The sequence below is a fragment of the Acomys russatus genome, chromosome 9, assembly GCF_903995435.1.
Source record: "Acomys russatus chromosome 9, mAcoRus1.1, whole genome shotgun sequence".
Taxonomy (NCBI): domain Eukaryota; kingdom Metazoa; phylum Chordata; class Mammalia; order Rodentia; family Muridae; genus Acomys; species Acomys russatus.
This window is the reverse complement of record NC_067145.1, coordinates 48,346,570-48,365,698: the sequence shown is the minus strand read 5'-3', so window position 1 is coordinate 48,365,698 and position 19,129 is coordinate 48,346,570. Positions and strand designations below refer to the sequence as shown.

Sequence of the window (19,129 nt, the reverse complement as noted above, 5' to 3'; positions counted from 1 at the left end):
TGTGTCCCTTTCAATCTTGTATTCCAGATACACATACACGTCCACTTTCCTTATAAAGGTTTCATTGTTGAACATTTGAACACTTAATCTTCAATTATCTAAACCCAGTGAGAGAGTGACAACACTTGACAGACAAATTCCATCACACCCGCCTGCCTGCCCTGGGCATTACTTATCTCACACACACTCCTTGACAGCGCATGATGCCAAGGATTCCAACTGACAAATAAAACCTCCCAACCACTCACGTAATATAATCCATCAGCACTGAAGCGGTAAACCATTGCACCTCCCTTACCTGTCCTTCTAATGGGGTTTGTTGTTGTGACTGTGGCTGCTAAACGTTGTTATAAGAAAGTCTTACCAAGGGGGCGTGTCCTAGTGTTTTGGCAGAGAAGACAATCAGATTCCTTTGAAGTCAGTCATTGTGTCCACCCTTGTGACTATTACCAACTGCCCTCATTTTCCATAGGACTTCATAATTCTTCATTTAAGAAAACCTAGCTCACTGGTGCTGGGACAAAGTTGACTAACAATAGTTAGAAATATATGTTAATAAACTAGCTTCCAGATTGAAGCAAGGGTAAAGAAAGTGCAACTAGGGCCGCAGGGTAAAAGTGCAACTAACGTCCTAGTTATATAGAGGCAGTGCTTTAAATGGCCAGGGATGAAATAGAAGGCTCCTATTTTGAAGGGTTTGAAGGAAGATAGTTGTGAATCTTGTGACTGAAGCGCTACATTTGTTCCGCATTCTCCTTTTGTGATGACATTTCAAGTATTCACCAATCTGGGTCAGCACTGGTGTTCAGACATTAATGCTGACCTTTCAGACATAACATCCCCCTGTATTCTGAAAAACCTTAAATCTACTTTTGAGGTCAAGAAATAACTTGTGTCCAATATGTACCAAGTACTAGAAAACAATGATGAATGTAAGATGGTTCCTGCCCTACACAGTTCACAGTTGGGAGAATTTGAAGTCTGGCTATAAGACCTGTACCTCAGGAACAGTCATAGGGGAGGGGAATAAGGGGGAAATGGGAGGGAGGGAAGAATGGGAGGATACAAGGGATGGGATAACCATTGAGATGTAACAAGAATAAATTAATAAAAATTTTTTGAAAAGACCTGTATAAAATGTGCAGACTAATAGAAAGCAGTAGATACTGTGTGCTGACTGAGTAGCATACACTGGAAGTGAGGCCCTCCCTGTGTTTCATGGGTGACATATGGGAGGGCAGCCGGACAGAAACCACAGAATAATTTATTGCTGTTCACTCCATAGCGGCAGCTTAGGAGCAAGAAAAGCTATTCATTTGTCTTTTCCATCCACCTCAGATGACCTCCCACCTTGGAGCAATTTTGTGGTCAGTTATGCTAAGCTCCTTCCTCTGACCCAGTCCACAAAGCCCTCCTCTGTGATACTTTAATTCCTCTTCTGTGCTGTGTGTTACGGTTGTTTGTATGACTGTGTCCCCTTTAGGATCCTGACTCCCTTCAGACTGTAAGTTTTGCCTGTTTCCTTTTTTGCATTCTTTGAGCTATGGAGTTGTAGTTTAGCCCAGGCTGGCTTTGAAGCTGATGTTCTCTTGGCTCAACTTCCTAAGTGTTGGGATTATAGCATGTGCTACTACACATGGCCTGTATGTTCATCTGTGAATCCTTTTAGAGCTTCATGTGATTCCGAGAGCATTCTTTGTGTGTGTGTGTGTGTGTGTGTGTGTGTGTGTGTGTGTGTGTGTGTGTATGTGTGTGTGTGTGCGTGCGCGCACACACTCTCCCATTTTATTCAGTGGTCTCTAGGTCTGGAAGAAGGTGTTGGGGCTCTTGGTGCTGAAGCGCGGCTTGTGCTGGCGTCGCAATAAGCGGTGGGGCAGCGGGAACTTAATCTTGGAGTCGTGGAACTGCTTGAGAGCTGGCTGGTGGCACGTGCCAGCTGCAATCTTTTCCACCTTCATGATGAATGGAGTGCACACGAGCACGGACGGTGCTGGGCACCCATGTCGCAGTAGCACTGGGTGACGGCGCGCCAGCAGTGGTTAGGTCTCGGTACATGTTGTGTGTGCCACTACGTGAGTCGTAGCGCAGCCAGATGCCAAAATTCTTTACACGAAGCGGTGACTTCTCAAACACCTGCCCGCAGTACACTGTCTCCCCGGACGACTTCTTCATCTTCTTCAGCTGCGACACGAAGTACTACAAGCAGGACTTGGCCACCACATGGTTGGGCGCAAAGATGCACATTCGGTACAGCAGTGGCATATGGCACTTCGGGGCGTGCAAGCAGCGCCACCACCTTGTGCTCCCGAAGCGTGCCCAATGCCTTCATGGCAGTCCGTCCTGCTTCGCCGCCACTCACAAAAGGGACCTAAACCATTCTTACAATGTCCCCTTCCATGTTTCTTTTATAAGGAATAAAGGAATCATTGAGTTCATACGATAAGTTAGGAAGGCTGTAATTCCGCCCTTATCAGTCTGTAATAACATAGCCTTGCCAGGTGCATGGTGATTAGAAATAAAAAAGAGTAAATGAAGTTGCGTGTTCCGGCGTGTGGCTACAATGCCAGTGCTTGGTAGACTGAAGCACAAAGAATCTGAATTAGAGGCCAGCCTGGGGTACCTAGCAAGGCCCTGGGTAAAAACACATAAACAAAACTAACCTTGTAGAGAATGGACTAAATGACTTTTGTACAAAGTTATTGTAGATATCCCAGGTTACTTCTGCTTACTTCTAGCAAACTCCTATAATACTCCTCAACCTAGAAATATGACGCCTTCATATGACAAGCTCATGATTTGCCTTCTGAGAAGCAATGGCAGTCTGAGCCTTACCTCCATACTTTGTACATAAGCATCCTGAGTCATAGAGATGTGCTGGCTTCCCTGAGGTGGAATTTACAGGATCACCAAGTTCTGCAACTCTTACCTGGTTTACACCAGGAATCACTTCAAATCACACCCACATCCCAGAGAGTAGCATATGGCCACCAAGAAGAACAACTTTAATGGATGATTGCATTTTTTTTTTCCGACTCTACTCTGTTCAATTTCATTACATCTGTACTAATATCCTGATTGTTCCTCTCTGACAAGCCACAGGGGCCTGAGGCTGAGGGGCCTGGTTCCATTCACTGTTGTTAAAAAAAACCCAACAATGCAAACATGCTCAATCTGCTTTCTTGTTACCTGTCATAACTGCTTTTCAATGAATAGCATGCATGTAAGTTAACTGCGAACATTTAAAGCTAATGGCATCATCTTAGCTATTACTTACTAGAAATAAGCTTATAAAAATGCATTTCCATCTTCATTCAAGGAAGCCAGATGCCTGAGCCAGCCACAGGGGTCTAGGTGGAAAAGAAATGAATTGGGGAAAAGAACTTCAGAACATCACAAATGGACTTTTATAAATATAGAAAGTAACTTATGATTTTCAACCAAAGATAGATAATATCTTCTTGGGTTGAAATACTACACTGACCTCAGAAGACAAATAATTATGTCAACATACTTCTTCTTAGTTGCTGAATTTTAATTTAAATAAATAAATGGATTTAATGTTATTTTTCTGATAAAGGGTCTTATGTGGTAGATCTGGCTGGCCTGGAATTCCTATACAGACCAGGCTGACTTTGGACTCACACTGCCTCTGTCTCCTTAGTGCTGGGATTAAAGGCCTGTGCCACTTCAGCTGGCAGTGGATTTTTTTTTTCAAAGGAATCACTTTACTCAGTTTCATTGTTTTGAAATACTGCCTCAGCTTCTGCATGTGTGTATAGTAAATGTATGTTTATAATTTTTCATGAATTAAACCTTAACTTCAGTGTCCAAAAGACTCTGTTTCAATATAGCTTATGGTATTTGTCACAGGCCTTTCTTATTTGCTGGGCTTGAATCACTTTGTTCACACCGGAATCATTCCTTCCCTGAATCTTAGGACACCCTGTCTGTACAATCCTTTCACCTGCCCTTCGCCGGTCTCCCACTGCTCAGCATTCAAATGCTTGCTGGTTGAATGATTAGAATAAGAAGGTATTTCTGGTGGCAGAATAAAACAATAAAAGGGATAGCCTATTATAAGTAAAAAGATGAAGGGGAGCCATCTTCTTCCCCTAAGGAACCTGGAGCTTGTCACATGCAAAGCTGGGCAGGTGCAAATGCATGAGTCAAACAAATCACATCCACGATGTGATAGCAGGTACCATGTCAAGGCCTGCCCACGCTGCATGCTCTTATGTCAAGATCTGGAATCCAATGGAAAGGGTCTTCAAATAACTGTTTCTAGGGGGAAAAAATGGTTTCTTTAGGAAAAATTCGTAAACATTAAGGAATCATTTATACACGATAAAACCCAATTATCTTTTTCCTCAAAAAATTTTATTAAGATATCTGCCTTGTACATTAAAGACTTGTTCTTTTTATAACTATTATTTGCCACAGGAGAGGAAGACATTATGCAGATGTAGTGGCCTTTGCTAAACTGCCCGTGGTTAAGCCTTTAGCTTTTTCCACTTCCTCTGGTACATGAGTTTAACCAAAGTCCAAAATTGGAGTAGAAATTATGGGGTAGGGGAGTTGAAATTATGGGCTAGCATCCCAGCCACATACGACCATCTGCTTTAGGGCTGCCATCTGATTTTCTTCATTTGCCAAGTGGGAACAATAACAGTCAATGTCCCTACCAGAAATGCTTGACTTTGTAACTCAGAGGGAACCTTAAAATGCTTGCCTTGTCGTATACACAAAGAAGAAATGGTTACAGCCAGGCGTGGTGGCTGGAGCCTGCAAGCCCAAACTCAGGAGGCTGAAGTAGAAGGGGCTATTGCCAATTCTAAGCCAGCCTGTGCTAAAAAGCAAGTTGTTGGCCAGGTAGGACACAGTGAGGCTGTGTCTCAAAACATCTGAAAGGATGAGAAAAAGAATGAAAAAGAAGCACTAGGTAAAGAAATGTGCATGGTTATATAATGTCTTACAGATGTTTTCTGATGAACCAACCTCTATTGTGCCACCCAATATCATGACAATACCAGATACGGATTTTCTACTGAGCTGCTTTTTGTTGCTGTTGTTTTATTTTATTTTTTGTTTGTTTTGTTCTTATTTCTAGACAGGGTTTCTCTGTGTAGCCTTGAATGTCCTAGACTTGCTTTATAGATCAGGCTAGCCTCAATCTCACCAAGGTCCACCTGCCTCTGCCTCCCCTAGTGCTGTGATTGTAGGCGTGCGCCACCACACCAGGCTCTGAGATGCTTTTCAAGAACCTCAGCACTTGAAGCAACATGTCACACTCCAGAATCGGTGGACCCCAGTGTCTCCTCTCACGGTTAGTTGTCTTCCTGGCTCCCTCTCAGCATGCCATCCATCTCTTGTAGAGATGGTCTCATGACCATTCGTGCTTAGGCCCCTCCTACTTTCATCCCGTGACTTCCTGGCTTACGTCTCTTTTCTGGCTTCATTAGCCCCATTTGACCAACTGAGTTGGGAGGCCTCGGTTCTGCTGACTTCCTTACCCATCTTCCCATCCTATGTCTAACTTGGTTCTAAAACTCCAGCCCCTGCTTCGCTGACATTACTCCCAGGAGTGGGGCTGTGCAGAATTAATAGGAGAGTGTTAAGTCCTTGGTTAAACTTGGGTCCAGATTAAAACTGTGTTTAACATGAACACATCTCCCATTAAACTTCTTTTGTTCAGTCGTTAGAAAGAGGGTAGACTTATACGAAAACCACTAGTAGTTTCGGTCATTTAGGTTTGTACACGTCTTTGTTCAGAATATGGCTACCTCCCTCCACATGACTGTAGTAATCTCAGCTTATCAGGTTGTACTGGGACTTGCTCTCTTATTTTTGAGAAGCTTCATCCTACTGGTGAGATGTATTTTAAAACATAACTTGGGCATCCTTGCTAGACAGTAAGTTCTGTGCCAAGAGTGGTAATGCATGCCTGTAGTCCTGGCACCTGGAGGTGCTAGGCAAGATCATTAGGAATTCAGGATCTTCCTTGCCTGTGTAATGAGTTTAAGGACAGGCTGGACTATATACAATTCCGTCTCAAAAAGAAAAAGAAAAGAAAAGAGGGGAGGCAGAGTATTAAAACAGAGAGAGAGAAAATATGTGAATATGAACATACATACATACTGCCCCAATCTCCCCACTGGTTCATTTACAGACCTATATTTCTGAACTCTTTGAGTTGTTAAAATGGCCCAGCAGCATTTTCAGGGATGTTAGTGGTATCATGTTCTTGCAGGCATCAATGAAAACCAACTGTGATGTCTTAATGCCCACCAGTGACAGGCATCCATGATTTTGGATCCACCAATTCCAGTGCAGTTCTTTTCAAGTGGGGTCCAGCTCTATTTTTTAAGAAGTACCATCCAACTAAGAACATGGGTGAGTGAGTAAGAGCACTTGTTATGTAGGCACAAGCACCTGAGTTTAAATCTCAGTTGCCCACATAAAAACATGGGCATGGCTGAGTATAGCCGTAACTCTGACATTGTAAACAGGCAGATCCCAAGATCTCATTAGCCAGGCAGTCCAACCAAAATGGCCATCTTCCAATTCAGGGAAAACCGCTTTTTCAAAGCAAAAAGGCAGACAGCGAGCGAGGACGACACTTGAGTGCATGTGCACACATAGTGGTGTACACCAATTCTATCCAATGTATGTATGAGTCAACTTTCTATTGCCATAATCATGAACAGGACCTGAGAGAACTGAAGAGAAGAAAGGTGTAACTAGACTCAGCTTCTGATGTAAAGTCTTTCGGTGCTTTGGTTTGGTGGCTAGGGCAAGGCAGTGTATCAGAGTGGGGACACAGGAAGGTTCTCACCACGTGACAGCTGGGAAGCAAAGGTGTGACAGGATGGAGTCCCTTTCTTCTAAGGGCATGTCCTTGGTGACCTCACTTTCTCCTCTGTATCTCACATCTTAAAGGTTTCACCATCTCTTGAAAGCACCACAGACTGATGGCAACTAACTTATTTAGCATAGCAGCATAGAATGGTAGACTCCATCTGCAGTAAAAAAAAAAAAAAATGGTTTAGACAGCAGTGTTTCTACTTAGTCAAATATGAATCAATCAGTAAGTATAACGGTAATATTATAAATACAAAGAGTCTTATAAATGCCATAGATTTAATACAGCCTTTAAAAGCATGTCAACGATCCAAACCCTGAAAAATAATGCTCACTTTCTCCTCCCCTCACTGAGATCCCATTTAAATTCAGAATCACCAGTGCTGGTTGACATTCAATTCAAGACAGCAAGGCTGAAAATAGCCTTAATGACGCATGCAGAGCATTTTCCTAGGAACACACTCTGGGCTTATTAGTGTCTGGAGCCATCAGTCAATACTCATCTGTCTCACTGGTGTGTTGGGAAGTGATGCCAGAAATGTGGGCCTTTTCCCTATCATTCACACAGAGAATTAACGTAGCCAGCTTTAAATAGCCCAAGTGGGAAATGAGACTGACTTTATAGTTATTTTTGCTTCTTAAAAATATTTTTCCTCTGGCTGTAAAATAGCAATTAAAAGCTACCACCTAAAGGTAAAAATAATTTGCTGAGGTTTCAGTTATGTGTCGCATGTATCAGAACCAGGCTTGCTTGTAACTGAAGACAGTGCTGGAGGAGCCAGGAGCCCAGGTGCAGCTCTCTGCAGGCCAAACTGCTTTCTGTGACCTTGAGCAAGACACAAAGTTGCTGGCCTTCAGTGTTTCATCTTTAAAATAAGAGGGTTACTTTCCCTGGCAAAGGGCCCTTCTAGCTTGAGTATGACCACGAAACATGAGAGCTCAAGATGCTTTGCAGGAATTGCTTACACGGGAATGGGCCTTTTGAAAAATTATAATTATAGTCTGGAGTAGAAGGAGAGTTCATTGACGGAGTAGGGGAACTTTGCAAATGTGAATATGACTAGACACTAGAACGTGTCTAGTACACACAAAAAAAAAGCTAAGGTCCCAAAGGAGGGCTGGCTCTCCAGCACCACGGACTCTAGTTTTATGGCATATGAGGCATGGCAGCAAGCCTGGTTCTAGTTGGGTAATGAAGATGGCATTAATCAATTAGTGTGGACTGTTGGGATATATAGAGGTAAGAAGGTCAGTGCACCTGCCCTGCCCCCTAAGAATTGCAACCTCCTTGTTCCTGCTCTTAGTAAAAGCTCACATTTCCATGGAGAAGGCCTGGGGCGGATAAGCTGTTAGCTGGGAAGCACAGCAAAGCACGTGATTTGCTTTTTGAAAGATCAGATTTAGTGCTGACTACATCGGGCCTGTGTTAAATGATAGGATGCTAGCAGGGAAATGCCTTTTGTATTCCGCTACAATTCCAGCACCTCTAATACCAGATATATCATTTTTCCTACTACGTTCCAAGCAAGTCTTTCATTTTCTGCAGGTGCCAGCTCAGGATCCTATAACGTAATTAAATTCTGACAGTTCTTGACTTAGAGTTTGTCCAAATCCTCTTGGTAAAAGGCTTAGTCCTACAAGATTAGCACCACTTCTGATGCTGGTCTGAGGCAGTGGGTCCCCAATTTAGACACGATTTCTCTGACTTGGCTATACATTGGAGATTGCCATGCCTGCTCCCTGGATGCATTCATTTGTCAGAATGGCTCATGGAGAGTTGGAGGCATGGCTCAGTGGTTAAGCTCACGGGCTGCTCTTCCAGAGTTCCTGAGTTCAATTCCCAGCAACCACATGGCAGCTCGTAATCCTATGCCCTCTTCTGGTCTTCAGGCGTGCATGCACACATAGCACCTGTATATATAAACAAAAATAAATATTTATGAAAACAAAACAAAAAAACAAAAACAAGAATGACTCGTGTAACTCCAAAACCCAGTTTACTACAGAGATGACCATAAAGACAAATGACTTACTGTAGGTTGTAGCTCCAGTATCAGTTAATCCTTTCTATCTATGGTGGCTTCAAGCTTCTCTGCTCTGACTCAATATAAACCTTCCTGTCTCACATTTCTAGTTCAGCTCCTATTTGTTCCTGTGGTTTGCCTTAAGCTTAAAACTGGCCACATTTGTTTTCATACTCAACCCCTCTCACTGGAAAGAGGAACATCAGGAAAAAAAAAAAGGTATTTAATTTAGTAAGAATGACATGGGATTGGTGTACAGAGCAAGGCGAGGGAGTAGGGACAGAGCGTCGACGTTCAGGATGCCTCACCTCCAGGTGTTTCCCAACCTAAACACTTCTTTTGGTTCTGTGGCGGTGGTGTTTTTACTTATGAATGACTCATTGATCTCTGGTAATTATGGTAATATCAGTACACTTTACTATGGGTGTCATTGGGTGGGGCCAAAAGCTCTATTCCCTTAGTCATTGGTTGGATCCCCCTGAACTCTCTTATCCTGAGGCTAACCTGCAGGCCCTGGCCACTAGCCAGTGCTTATCTCATTAGCATACAGGAAGACTATTCACTTTGAAGAATCTAAGAACCTTAGGAACTATATTCGAGGAAGCAGGAGCATGTACCGAAAATGCATTCCTTATAACACACAGCAGCTCACCCTTAGGCCACACTCATGTTCTGGTGGTTACTCTCTGTTGGGTATGCCCCCTCAGCCAGGCACTGTGCAGAGAGCTGTTCCATTCCCTTTGGTTTCACTTTTACCAAGTAGCTTAGAGGAGTTGAGAGGCAGTGGTTTCCTCAAGCATCAAGTTCATGAGCAAGACTGCACTCTCCCAGAATGTCTTAGTTTTAAAAAATGGAATGGGGTACCGTGAAAAACATATAGTATGTTCATGTAGCCTCTTGGTGTTACATATGTGATCCATTACTAGCACACTTGTTAAGGCTCCTAAATTAGGAAAGCAACGGCAGCTGGAGCGCCAGAGTGGTGGTGGTCATGGGGTTACCTGCGTTTGATCCGCCCGTGGGCTGCGAGAGGAACAGAGTCTGAACACAAATGTGGGGCTAGTTTTATTTATTTTTTTTTTTCTTCTTTTGTTCTTTCGAGACAGGTTTTTCTCTGTGTAGCCTTGGCTATCCTGGACTTGCTTTGTAGACCAGGCTGGCCTCGAACTCACAGAGATCTACCTGCCTCTGCCTCCCTGAGTGCTGGGATTACAGGCGTGCGCCACCACTCTGGGCTGAGATGTGGCCAGTTTTAAGCTTAAGGCAAACCACAGGAACACAAATAGCAGCTGAACTAGAAATGCGACACAGGAAGGTTTATACTGAATCAGAGCAGAGAAGCTTGAAGCCACCATAGATAGAAAGGATTAACTGGAACTGGAGCTACAGCTAAAGCCTACAGTAAGCCATTTCTCTTTGGCTTCGACAGATTCGTGCCCACGCTGCTACAGACTAGGGCTTGTGCAGATTTTCTCTTGTGACAAGGATTCCATTTTTCTTCATCCTTTTCTTGTTTGCAGATCCGCCTTAAAAATTCCCTCTGTATCTGATTCTGTTGCACAGTTGGATGACTATAGTTAACAATAGGGTATTGTCTATTTCAAAGCAGTTACAGCAGAGAATCTTGAATGTTCCTCCACAATGCAATAAATGCTCCTGGGTGATGGGTACGATTACCTCGATCGTTATACAATGTGTCTGTGTGTCAGAACAGCATGCTGCACTCCATAAGTACGTGTTGTTATAAGTCAATTATAAACAAATACTGAAGGAAGTCAAATGTTTTATTAGACTTTTAAATAATCAGCAGCTATTCAGGGACTGGGAGTGTATTCAGGTGTGGAGCACTTGCTGGGCCCCATGCTTTGTCCCATCACTGGAGGGGAAATCTTAATAATAAAAGTAGCTATGCTGCTCAGGAGGCAGGGATGGTTAGGAAGAAAACAAAACAAAACACGCAAGCAAACAAACAAAGCATGCTCCTCAGAGCATTTTCCTGCTTGAACACTCCACTGATTGCTTAGGTTGTCAGCCTAACCAATCAGAGGCAGGCCAGATGACACCTGCCTGACAGGTCGCAGGATGTTTGAAATAAATGAAGACTAAATTCTTCAGGTTGCTTTTGTTGCTCTGTTTCCTAAACTCTTTGTCATACATTATATGGGAAAATGCTAGATGTCTGAGATTACCTGAGAGGTTAAGTTTCATGATAGTACAAAGCATTTCTTTTTTGTTGTTGTTGTTGGTTTTGTTGTTGTTGTTGTTGTTGTTGTTTTGTTTTGTTTTTTGTTTTTCGAGACAGGGTTTCTCTCTGTAGCCTTGGCTGTCCTGGGCTCACTTTGTAAACCAGTTGGCCTTGTACTCACAGCAATCTGCCTGCTTCTGCCTCCCAAGAGTGCTGGGGTTAAAGGTCTGGGCCACCACGCCAGGCTCGACATTTCTTCTTAAGAGAAGAAAAGTGGATTTCGTATGACATCCATGTGTCATGAGCATTCTTATTATATGTGTAGATGGACATGCTTGTCTCTTTCTACAGTGTCAGAATTTATTAAATGCCACATCCACAAGCTATCTGGACTTCATTCATTACTGTTAAACCGGGATTGGTTCAGATGACTTGGATATAGAAGAAAACAGACAGGCCTCTCCAGAAGCAGGATTGTTTTTCTAATTAGAATAATCAAAGAGCTGGAGTCTCTCCAGGGTGTACATTCTGTGCAGATATGGCACAGGGGCCTTGAGCTGCAGTCTCTCCGGGGTGTACAGTCTGTGCAGATGTGGCACAGGGACTTGAGTTGCAGTCTCTCCAGGGTGTACAGTCTGTGCAGATGTGGCACACGGGGCTTGAGTTGCAGTCTCACCAGGGTGTACAGTCTGTGTAGATGTGGCACACGGGGCTTGAGTTGCAGTCTCTCCAGGGTGTACAGTCTGTGTAGATGTGGCACACGGGGCTTGAATTGCAGTCTTTCCAGGGTGTACAGTCTGTGTAGATGTGGCACACGGGGCTTGAATTGCAGTCTTTCCAGGGTATACAGTCTGTGTAGATGTGGCACACGGGGCTTGAGCTGCAGTCTCTGCAGGGTGTATAGTCTGTGCAGATGTGGCACAGGGGCCTTCAGCTGCAGTCTCTCCAGGCTATACAGTCTGTGCAGATGTGGCACAGGGGCTTGAATTGCAGTCTCTCTAGTGTGTACAGTCTGTGCAGATGTGGCACACGGGGCTTGAATTGCACTCTCTCCAGGGTGTACAGTCTGTGCAGATGTGGCACAGGGGCCTTCAGCTGCAGTCTCTCCAGTGTGTACAGTTTATGCACATATGGCACACGGGGCTCGAGCTGCAGTCTCTCCGGGGTGTACAGTCTGTGCAGATGTGACACACAGGGCTTGAGTTGCAATCTCTCTAGTGTGTATGGTCTGTGCAGATGTGGCACACAGGGCTTGAATTGCAGTCTCTGCAGGGTGTACAGTCTATGCAGATGTGGTACAGGGGCCTTCAGCTGCAGTCTCTGCAGGGGTGAAAAGTCTGTGCAGATATGGCATAGGAGACTTGGGGTTTTAGAGGATGGAAAAGGGAGTCTTGGGGAATGGATGATTCATCTGGAAGTCAGTTTCCTGCAGTCTCAGAGTGGTAGACACCAGCCGGTTAGCAGGTTTTCTAGGTGTATCTCCTTACCAGAAGCTTCCATGGGTGGTATGAGTCAAGCCAACTTTTCCATCCACAGCATCTTAACCCACCTGTGGTTTTTAGGCCATTAGCTCTTCAGTTCAATCTTTTTGAGGAGTCTACCTTTCCCTTATAACTGGCCTCTGGCAAACACAAACTTTTACATTCTAATCTTACCCACTACTATTAACTCTGAAATCATATAACACATATTAAGTGGTAATTATATCTGTCTGTACATATTTACATATATGTACTATACATATTCATTCTTGTATGTATGTAACACAATGGCTACAACAGGCTTAATGAGACCACAGGGGAGCTCAAAGAGTCCTAGAGGGTGAGATAGGAGCCTCACAGTGGTACAAAGAATCTCTGTGGTGGGTTAGTTCACCCATCGTGTATGGAAAACAACTAGAAGGCCTGTAGCAGCCAAGCCACAGAGATGAGGGTTTGAGCTGAGCCTCAGGCTTGAGTCAAGCGCAGAAACATGAGTCAATGTGCAAGTTTTAGTCAGCATTCTAGTCAAAAGTTTTCTAAAGGAACAGAACCAAGGGGACGAAATGCATGCATGTACTCCTGTCTAGCAATTTATTAGGAGAGCCCAAAAATAGTAACAATGGCCAAACCACTCCTGAGCTACTGAGAAGCCTGGTGTTGGTCCAAGGGGCTGAGTACTTAAGCAATTGGAAAAGCTCCAAAATAGCTGTCTTTCATGTGGTACACGGGAATGGGGTTGATGCGCAGTAGTCATTGAACCCACAAGGTTGGATTCATCAGCAATCCTCATCTGGCACCAGGAGCTCAAGGGTTCTTGGATAGCCCCTGACCCCTTGTCCACAATGGGAGCATGGAAATACTGGTTCTGCTATCCACAAGGAAACAGCAGCAGCAGCAGCAGCAATGGGATAGATCAACTCTTCAGCAAGATGGAAGGCCAAGTAAGCCAAAGGCAAGATAAACTTCCTTCTGAAGTACCCTTTCTAATCTGGTGCTGCCCATAATCACGGTGGGCTTTTCCCTCCCTCTGTCAGTCAAGACAGTCAGGACACTTCTTGAGGTGAGACTCCCGACTCAGCCAATCTAATTTGGGGCAAGTTGACATTAAAACTAACTATGGTAATTCAAGACCATCAAAGCTGTATAAACTAATCTCAGAGGAACCAATAGTGGGGCACACGAATGGCAAGTAAGGTAGGATGTATCAGCAGTGGCAATTGAGCCAAGCTGATGTCCCCAGGCCAGGGGGGCAGTTTTCAGCCTGTCAGGCCATTTGCCATTAACTGGGTGGTCAGATGACAGGGAGGCCATTGCTGCTGTGGTCTAGCTCTCCTCTTCTGGGTAAACGTTCTATAGTCTCCCCCTCAGTCCATGGTGTTTGATAAATTCTCAGGCTGCTTCCTCTGGTAAAAGTTTTAATATGCTCACGTGCTCATACTATCCCTGTCTATTTTGAAAAGTGTACAGGGTGGTACCCGTTTTTGCTTTTAGAAATAGTTATTTATTGCTCCATGCCTTATGAGTGATGCTAGACAGATGATGGTTGTGTTTACATATGCAGTAAAGTGCAGCACCAGCCTGCTTCTTACATATGCAGTAAAGTGCAGCACCAGCCTGCTTCTTACATATGCAGTAAAGTGCAGCACCAACCTGCTTCTGTTTACACTCAAAATGGAACCAAACACTGCACAACCTCAAAACCCCCTTTTACAAAATAGCCTGATATCAATACTACTGATTTTACGTGGCATTTATGTATATACTTTATGTGATATCATTTATATGTGTGTATATGTATGCAAGGTGTGTGTGTGTGTGTGTGTGTGTGTGTGTGTGTGTGTGTGTGTGTCCTGAAGCATCATTCCTGATCTTTTTCTGTAAAGAGTAAACACAAAGTCTATAGATTTTGTGATTTTTATCCCTTAACAAGTCTGTGCAAGGCAGTTAGAGGATCATACCTGAGAATCTTAGTAAGACTCCCAGTAAGATGTCATATGATAGCCATAGAAGGTAAGGAAACTTTGGGATTGCCATAGAAATTACATTCTTCCTCAAAAAAAAAAAAAAAAATGTTGACCAGTTGCTAGGACTATCTTCTGAGACATTCAGTGGACAAAGAAGACACCTGCCACTTATAATCAAGCAGTGTTTTTTTCCTATATTTTATTACATGTGTATATATGGCATAGGCTATGTGGACTTGAGTGTGATGCCTGTGGAGTCTTGACCAGGGTACTGGATCCCCCTGAGGCTGAAGTTACAAGGGGTTGTCACTTGAGTGCTGGGAATACAACTCAGGTCCTCTGCAAAGAGCAGTGCAGGCTCCTAACTGCTGAGTCATCTCTCCAGCCCCTCAAGCAATATTTTGAGGGAGAGAGGGGGGAATGGGATGATACAAGTGAAGGGATAACAATTGAGGTGTATTCTGAATAAATTATTTAAATTTTAAAAAGCAAATAGAAAGTCACTGAAAAAAAAAAAGTTTTCTACCAAAATTGATCATCTACTTGCTCTGTCTACTTAACTTGGCCTTGAATGGCTCCAGGTTGTCTCAGAAAGGTAACTTGTCCTCAAAGGACAATGAGTTACTGCCACTAAGGGCATGAGAATATTATGCCTCTGGTTCTGTTGATGTGTTCCAACAATGAATTTTAAATAGCTTCTAAGCAATGGCAGCAAAACTAGAAGAGAGGCACATTTTGCCTCAAAGACACTTGTTGTAGGAACCACAAGTTTGTGTACATTTGCCATTTTAAACAATACTTTGTTTATTTGAAGATTATGAATTTTTAATATTAGATTATTAAAATTAGAACTTTTAGAAGTGTAGGATTTTATTTTCTCTTTTTTATACTGCCAGACTGCTCATTAAATTATTGGTACCCCTGACCTTGGACAAGAAGGCAGCCTGTGTGTGCAACTGTCACTGTGCACAGTTAGCATTTTTAGAACATCTCCTTTGGGAAACTTACTCATATACAAAGAATGAACAGACTTCATTGTCTTTCTCCAATGGAGTACTGGCAGGTCAGAGAAAACCCAGTCTTCTCTCATAGGGCTCTGTGTTTCCATTGCCAAGAATGTGCCCTGTGTGTAAGAGACACTTAACAAGCAAATTCTGAAGTTCAGAGGAAATAACTTAATAACTGCCCTGATTCTGCCAAGTGTTTCAAGCTCAATTACAGAAAATAGAATCCACAAATTTCACCTATTCTGTCATTTTCATACCCAAGGCTGAGGAGCTGTGAGAATACAGACGTGTTTATCCTCTGCTGGTGGTCATGACAACTAGCAAAGTCTGCTGAGGGTTAGCATGGTACCTCGTAGCAAACTTTTTCAGATGTAAACACCTTGTGATCTAAGAATTTGTCTAAAGAAATGAGACAATATACTGGCTCTCCTCCTCTTCCTCTTTCCCTTCCTCCAGTTCCTATTCTGTTTTTAGATTTCTGTCACATGCACCCACACACACACAAGCCCATACACATGTGTACATACATGTGAGTGTGTGCAATTGTAATTAGCCAAGGACTTTTGTTTTAGTGTTTAAGTGTGCGTGCATGAGTGTGTGCTCATGCATGTTTGTGTGAGTGTGTGTGTATATTTGTGTGCGAGTGTGTGTGTGTGTGTGTGTGTGTGTGTGTGTTTTATAAAAGCACATGTTCTTGGTCATCACCAAAAGAGATCAAAGCCTCTTTTGGAAGAGTTTAGATTTCGTTCGTCTTCACTTAACCTCTCATTCCTTAAGAGCCATTATGTGCCACAGCATCTCATGGACATACCAAGTTTACTTCATGGTCTCTCCTAAAGTTTTACTGATTCTTAGTTAAAAATAACACTTACTTTTAGTTACTGTCTATTGGACATAGAGCTTTTGCCCTGCATATTTTATTCTTCCCGGTTATTTTTTTTTTTTAAGATTTTTCATTCTTAGTTATGGGGTGGGGGGGCAGAGGGACAGGTGTGCAGGTGCTCACGTAGGTCAGAAGAGGGAATCAAATCACTCAAAGCTAGATTTACAGATAGTTGTGAGCTGTCTGATGTGAATACTAGGAACAGACCTCAGGTCCTCTGAAAGAACAGCAAGCACCCTTAACTGCCGTGCCATTTCCTCAATCTCCCAGTTAAATTTTTCATAGCATATGCAGCTGAATTTTCCGTCCAAAAATTACCTACAAAAGTAAATTATTTAGATTACAATAATTCCCAAGAAGCAAAGATTGTTTATGAACTCAGCATCTAGCCAACAGCTTAGAGATTACATACATACTTTTGTAAAACAAACACACACTAGGGTTATATTAGGCATACAGTTTTTAACCTTGGTCTTTTTAAATAGGCGCAGCACTCTTGTGTATCTTTTCTTAATGGCTGTGCCTCTCTCTACCTACTGAATACATAACACAGCTTATTTGGCCATCTAGACAATTTCTCAGCTCCCCAAAAGCAGAGGCAGAAGTAGAGTTTATGTGCAGATGTAACACAGGCAGAAGTCCAAAGCAAGAGAGGGAAGTGAGGAAGGAGGGAAAACCAACAGGACCACACGCTTGACTGCCTTGACTGGTTGCTCAGTCCTTTAGCTTGTCCTCTGAGGCACTATACAAGCCGTGTCTCAAGACAGTCAGATAGATGACACTACTTTTAATCATGCGTGTTCTGAGGGCTGCCCCTTGGACATTGTGTCTGTGCTCCCCTGTACTCACACATGATAAAGAGGATGCCACACCACTCCAGAGCCTTGTGCCGGGGCATTGCCAACAAGATACTTGGCACAAGAGGCAGGTGGGACCAAAATGATATGTAGTGGTACTTGAGAGGTGCCTATTCTATAAATAAGATTTTTTTTAACTATTTTAAAAATATTTTGTTTACCAAAAATTACATATAACATATACTTAAAATAAGTTACACTGCTTGGGATGATGACATGTCCCTCCAAAAGCAATAGATTATCTAACAAAAAAGTAGTACCATGGAGGAGAACTTTCCTCTTGTGTTGTTGGGCAGGAGAGTTCAAGAGACCCATGCCAACAATGTGGGCTATTATCATTGCCCTTGGTTGCCTCCCAGAATTTGGAGGTGACTCCCTATTGCTGAAGACATAGAACTTGGACATATGGGCTTGGAACTGACTCAAAGTTCTCATAGTATCAGAAGGTGCAATTCAGGCTGCCAAGGGGAGAGAGATGATCAGTAGTATAGTCCTACTGAGCTGTAAAGTCTATGGCCCAGCACAATGACTGGACTAGTAAGATATCTGCAGTGGTAGAACAGTGACACTTTAATCTTGAAGGTAATCAACAGCTGGCTAATCGGACTTAAAGGCCCACTCAACAGGAAGGAAGTCATGCTTGGGACTGGAAAAGCTAGTCAACTCCTTGTGGCTGGGAAGTCATAGATCCTAGGGGAGAATCTGCTTCTGCCATTTTACTAAACCAGTATAATATCTGTTTTCCAAAGACCTATCCTTATACACACAGATAAATGTGTTCTCACTCATCAAAGAAGCTCCTTTTTTTTTTTGCCACAGATAAAGAGCACAACAGAGATGTACAAGTGATGAAAAGGAAGAGAATAAATGACTTTGAGGTACCCAGCCCCAACTGATAGATCTACAATGCAACCCCTAAACCCAGGGCCTAAGACAAATCATGCAAGAGGGAGTAGAACAGCTGTAAGGTCAGATGCCCAGGACACCCATTGATAGATTGTGTCCCCTAGACAAGATAGGAAGAAGACATCCATCAGTTCTCAAATACACAGTCGCCTGAGCAAGACCAATGTCAGAAATGACAATACCAGTTCACATAGCAGGTGTGTGAACTTCCGCGATTCCACCCTTAGAGGAACAGCTATAGAAGGTGAGTGGCTTCTGAGAAGGGAAGAATGCATTGCCTCCAGGGACAAACGCCCATACAAGTTGTTCTATTCCGAGTGCTCAGTGTTAGACACACCCAAGCCAAGCTAACTGGCCTCCATAAGCTATATATACATGAGTGTACATATCTATCTATCAACCTATACCTATAAAATGTACACACTTACACATTTTACATATATATTAAAACCCTGTTTCCTCCTGTCTTGAACTTGTGACTGCTTGGATTACTGGAGTGTGCTACCATTCCCAACTGCTAATTTTTAACATTTTGCCTTCTGAAGGCCATAATGAGTTTGTAAGTATTCAGAACTTCAATAAAGATGTCTTGAGTGGTTATTTGAGACATCATTTTTGACCCTTAAAGAGATAATAATGTTTTTAAAACATTAATGTCATGTGTGTAAATGTTTTGCCTGCATCCATGTCTATATACCATATCTATTCCTGGTGCTTGGGGAAACCAGAAGAGGGGTGAAATGGTTGTAAGCTGCCATGTCTAGAAATTGAACCTGGATTCTCTGGAAGGGTAACTGGTGCTCTTAACCATTTGGCCTTCTCTCCATCCTTATATTACAAGTTTTGTTTTCAGAGCTCATTTATAAACATTTAAACAATAACTTGGTCACACCGACTGTTCTCCTTCCTGCACACCTTTTCATCCACTTCATCCACTTCCCTGGGCCCCACCCCATTTTCTCCG

General features: G+C 43.1%; 1 protein-coding gene and 1 pseudogene across 6 annotated transcripts in view; one reads left to right on the top strand and one right to left on the bottom strand.

Moving 5' to 3' along the window:
* Cacnb2 (calcium voltage-gated channel auxiliary subunit beta 2) overlaps positions 1-19,129 on the top strand; it is a 346,833-nt gene that overhangs the window by 290,603 nt on the left and 37,101 nt on the right. The window lies entirely within an intron of this gene.
* On the bottom strand, positions 1,800-2,329 carry LOC127193556 (60S ribosomal protein L18a-like; annotated as a pseudogene).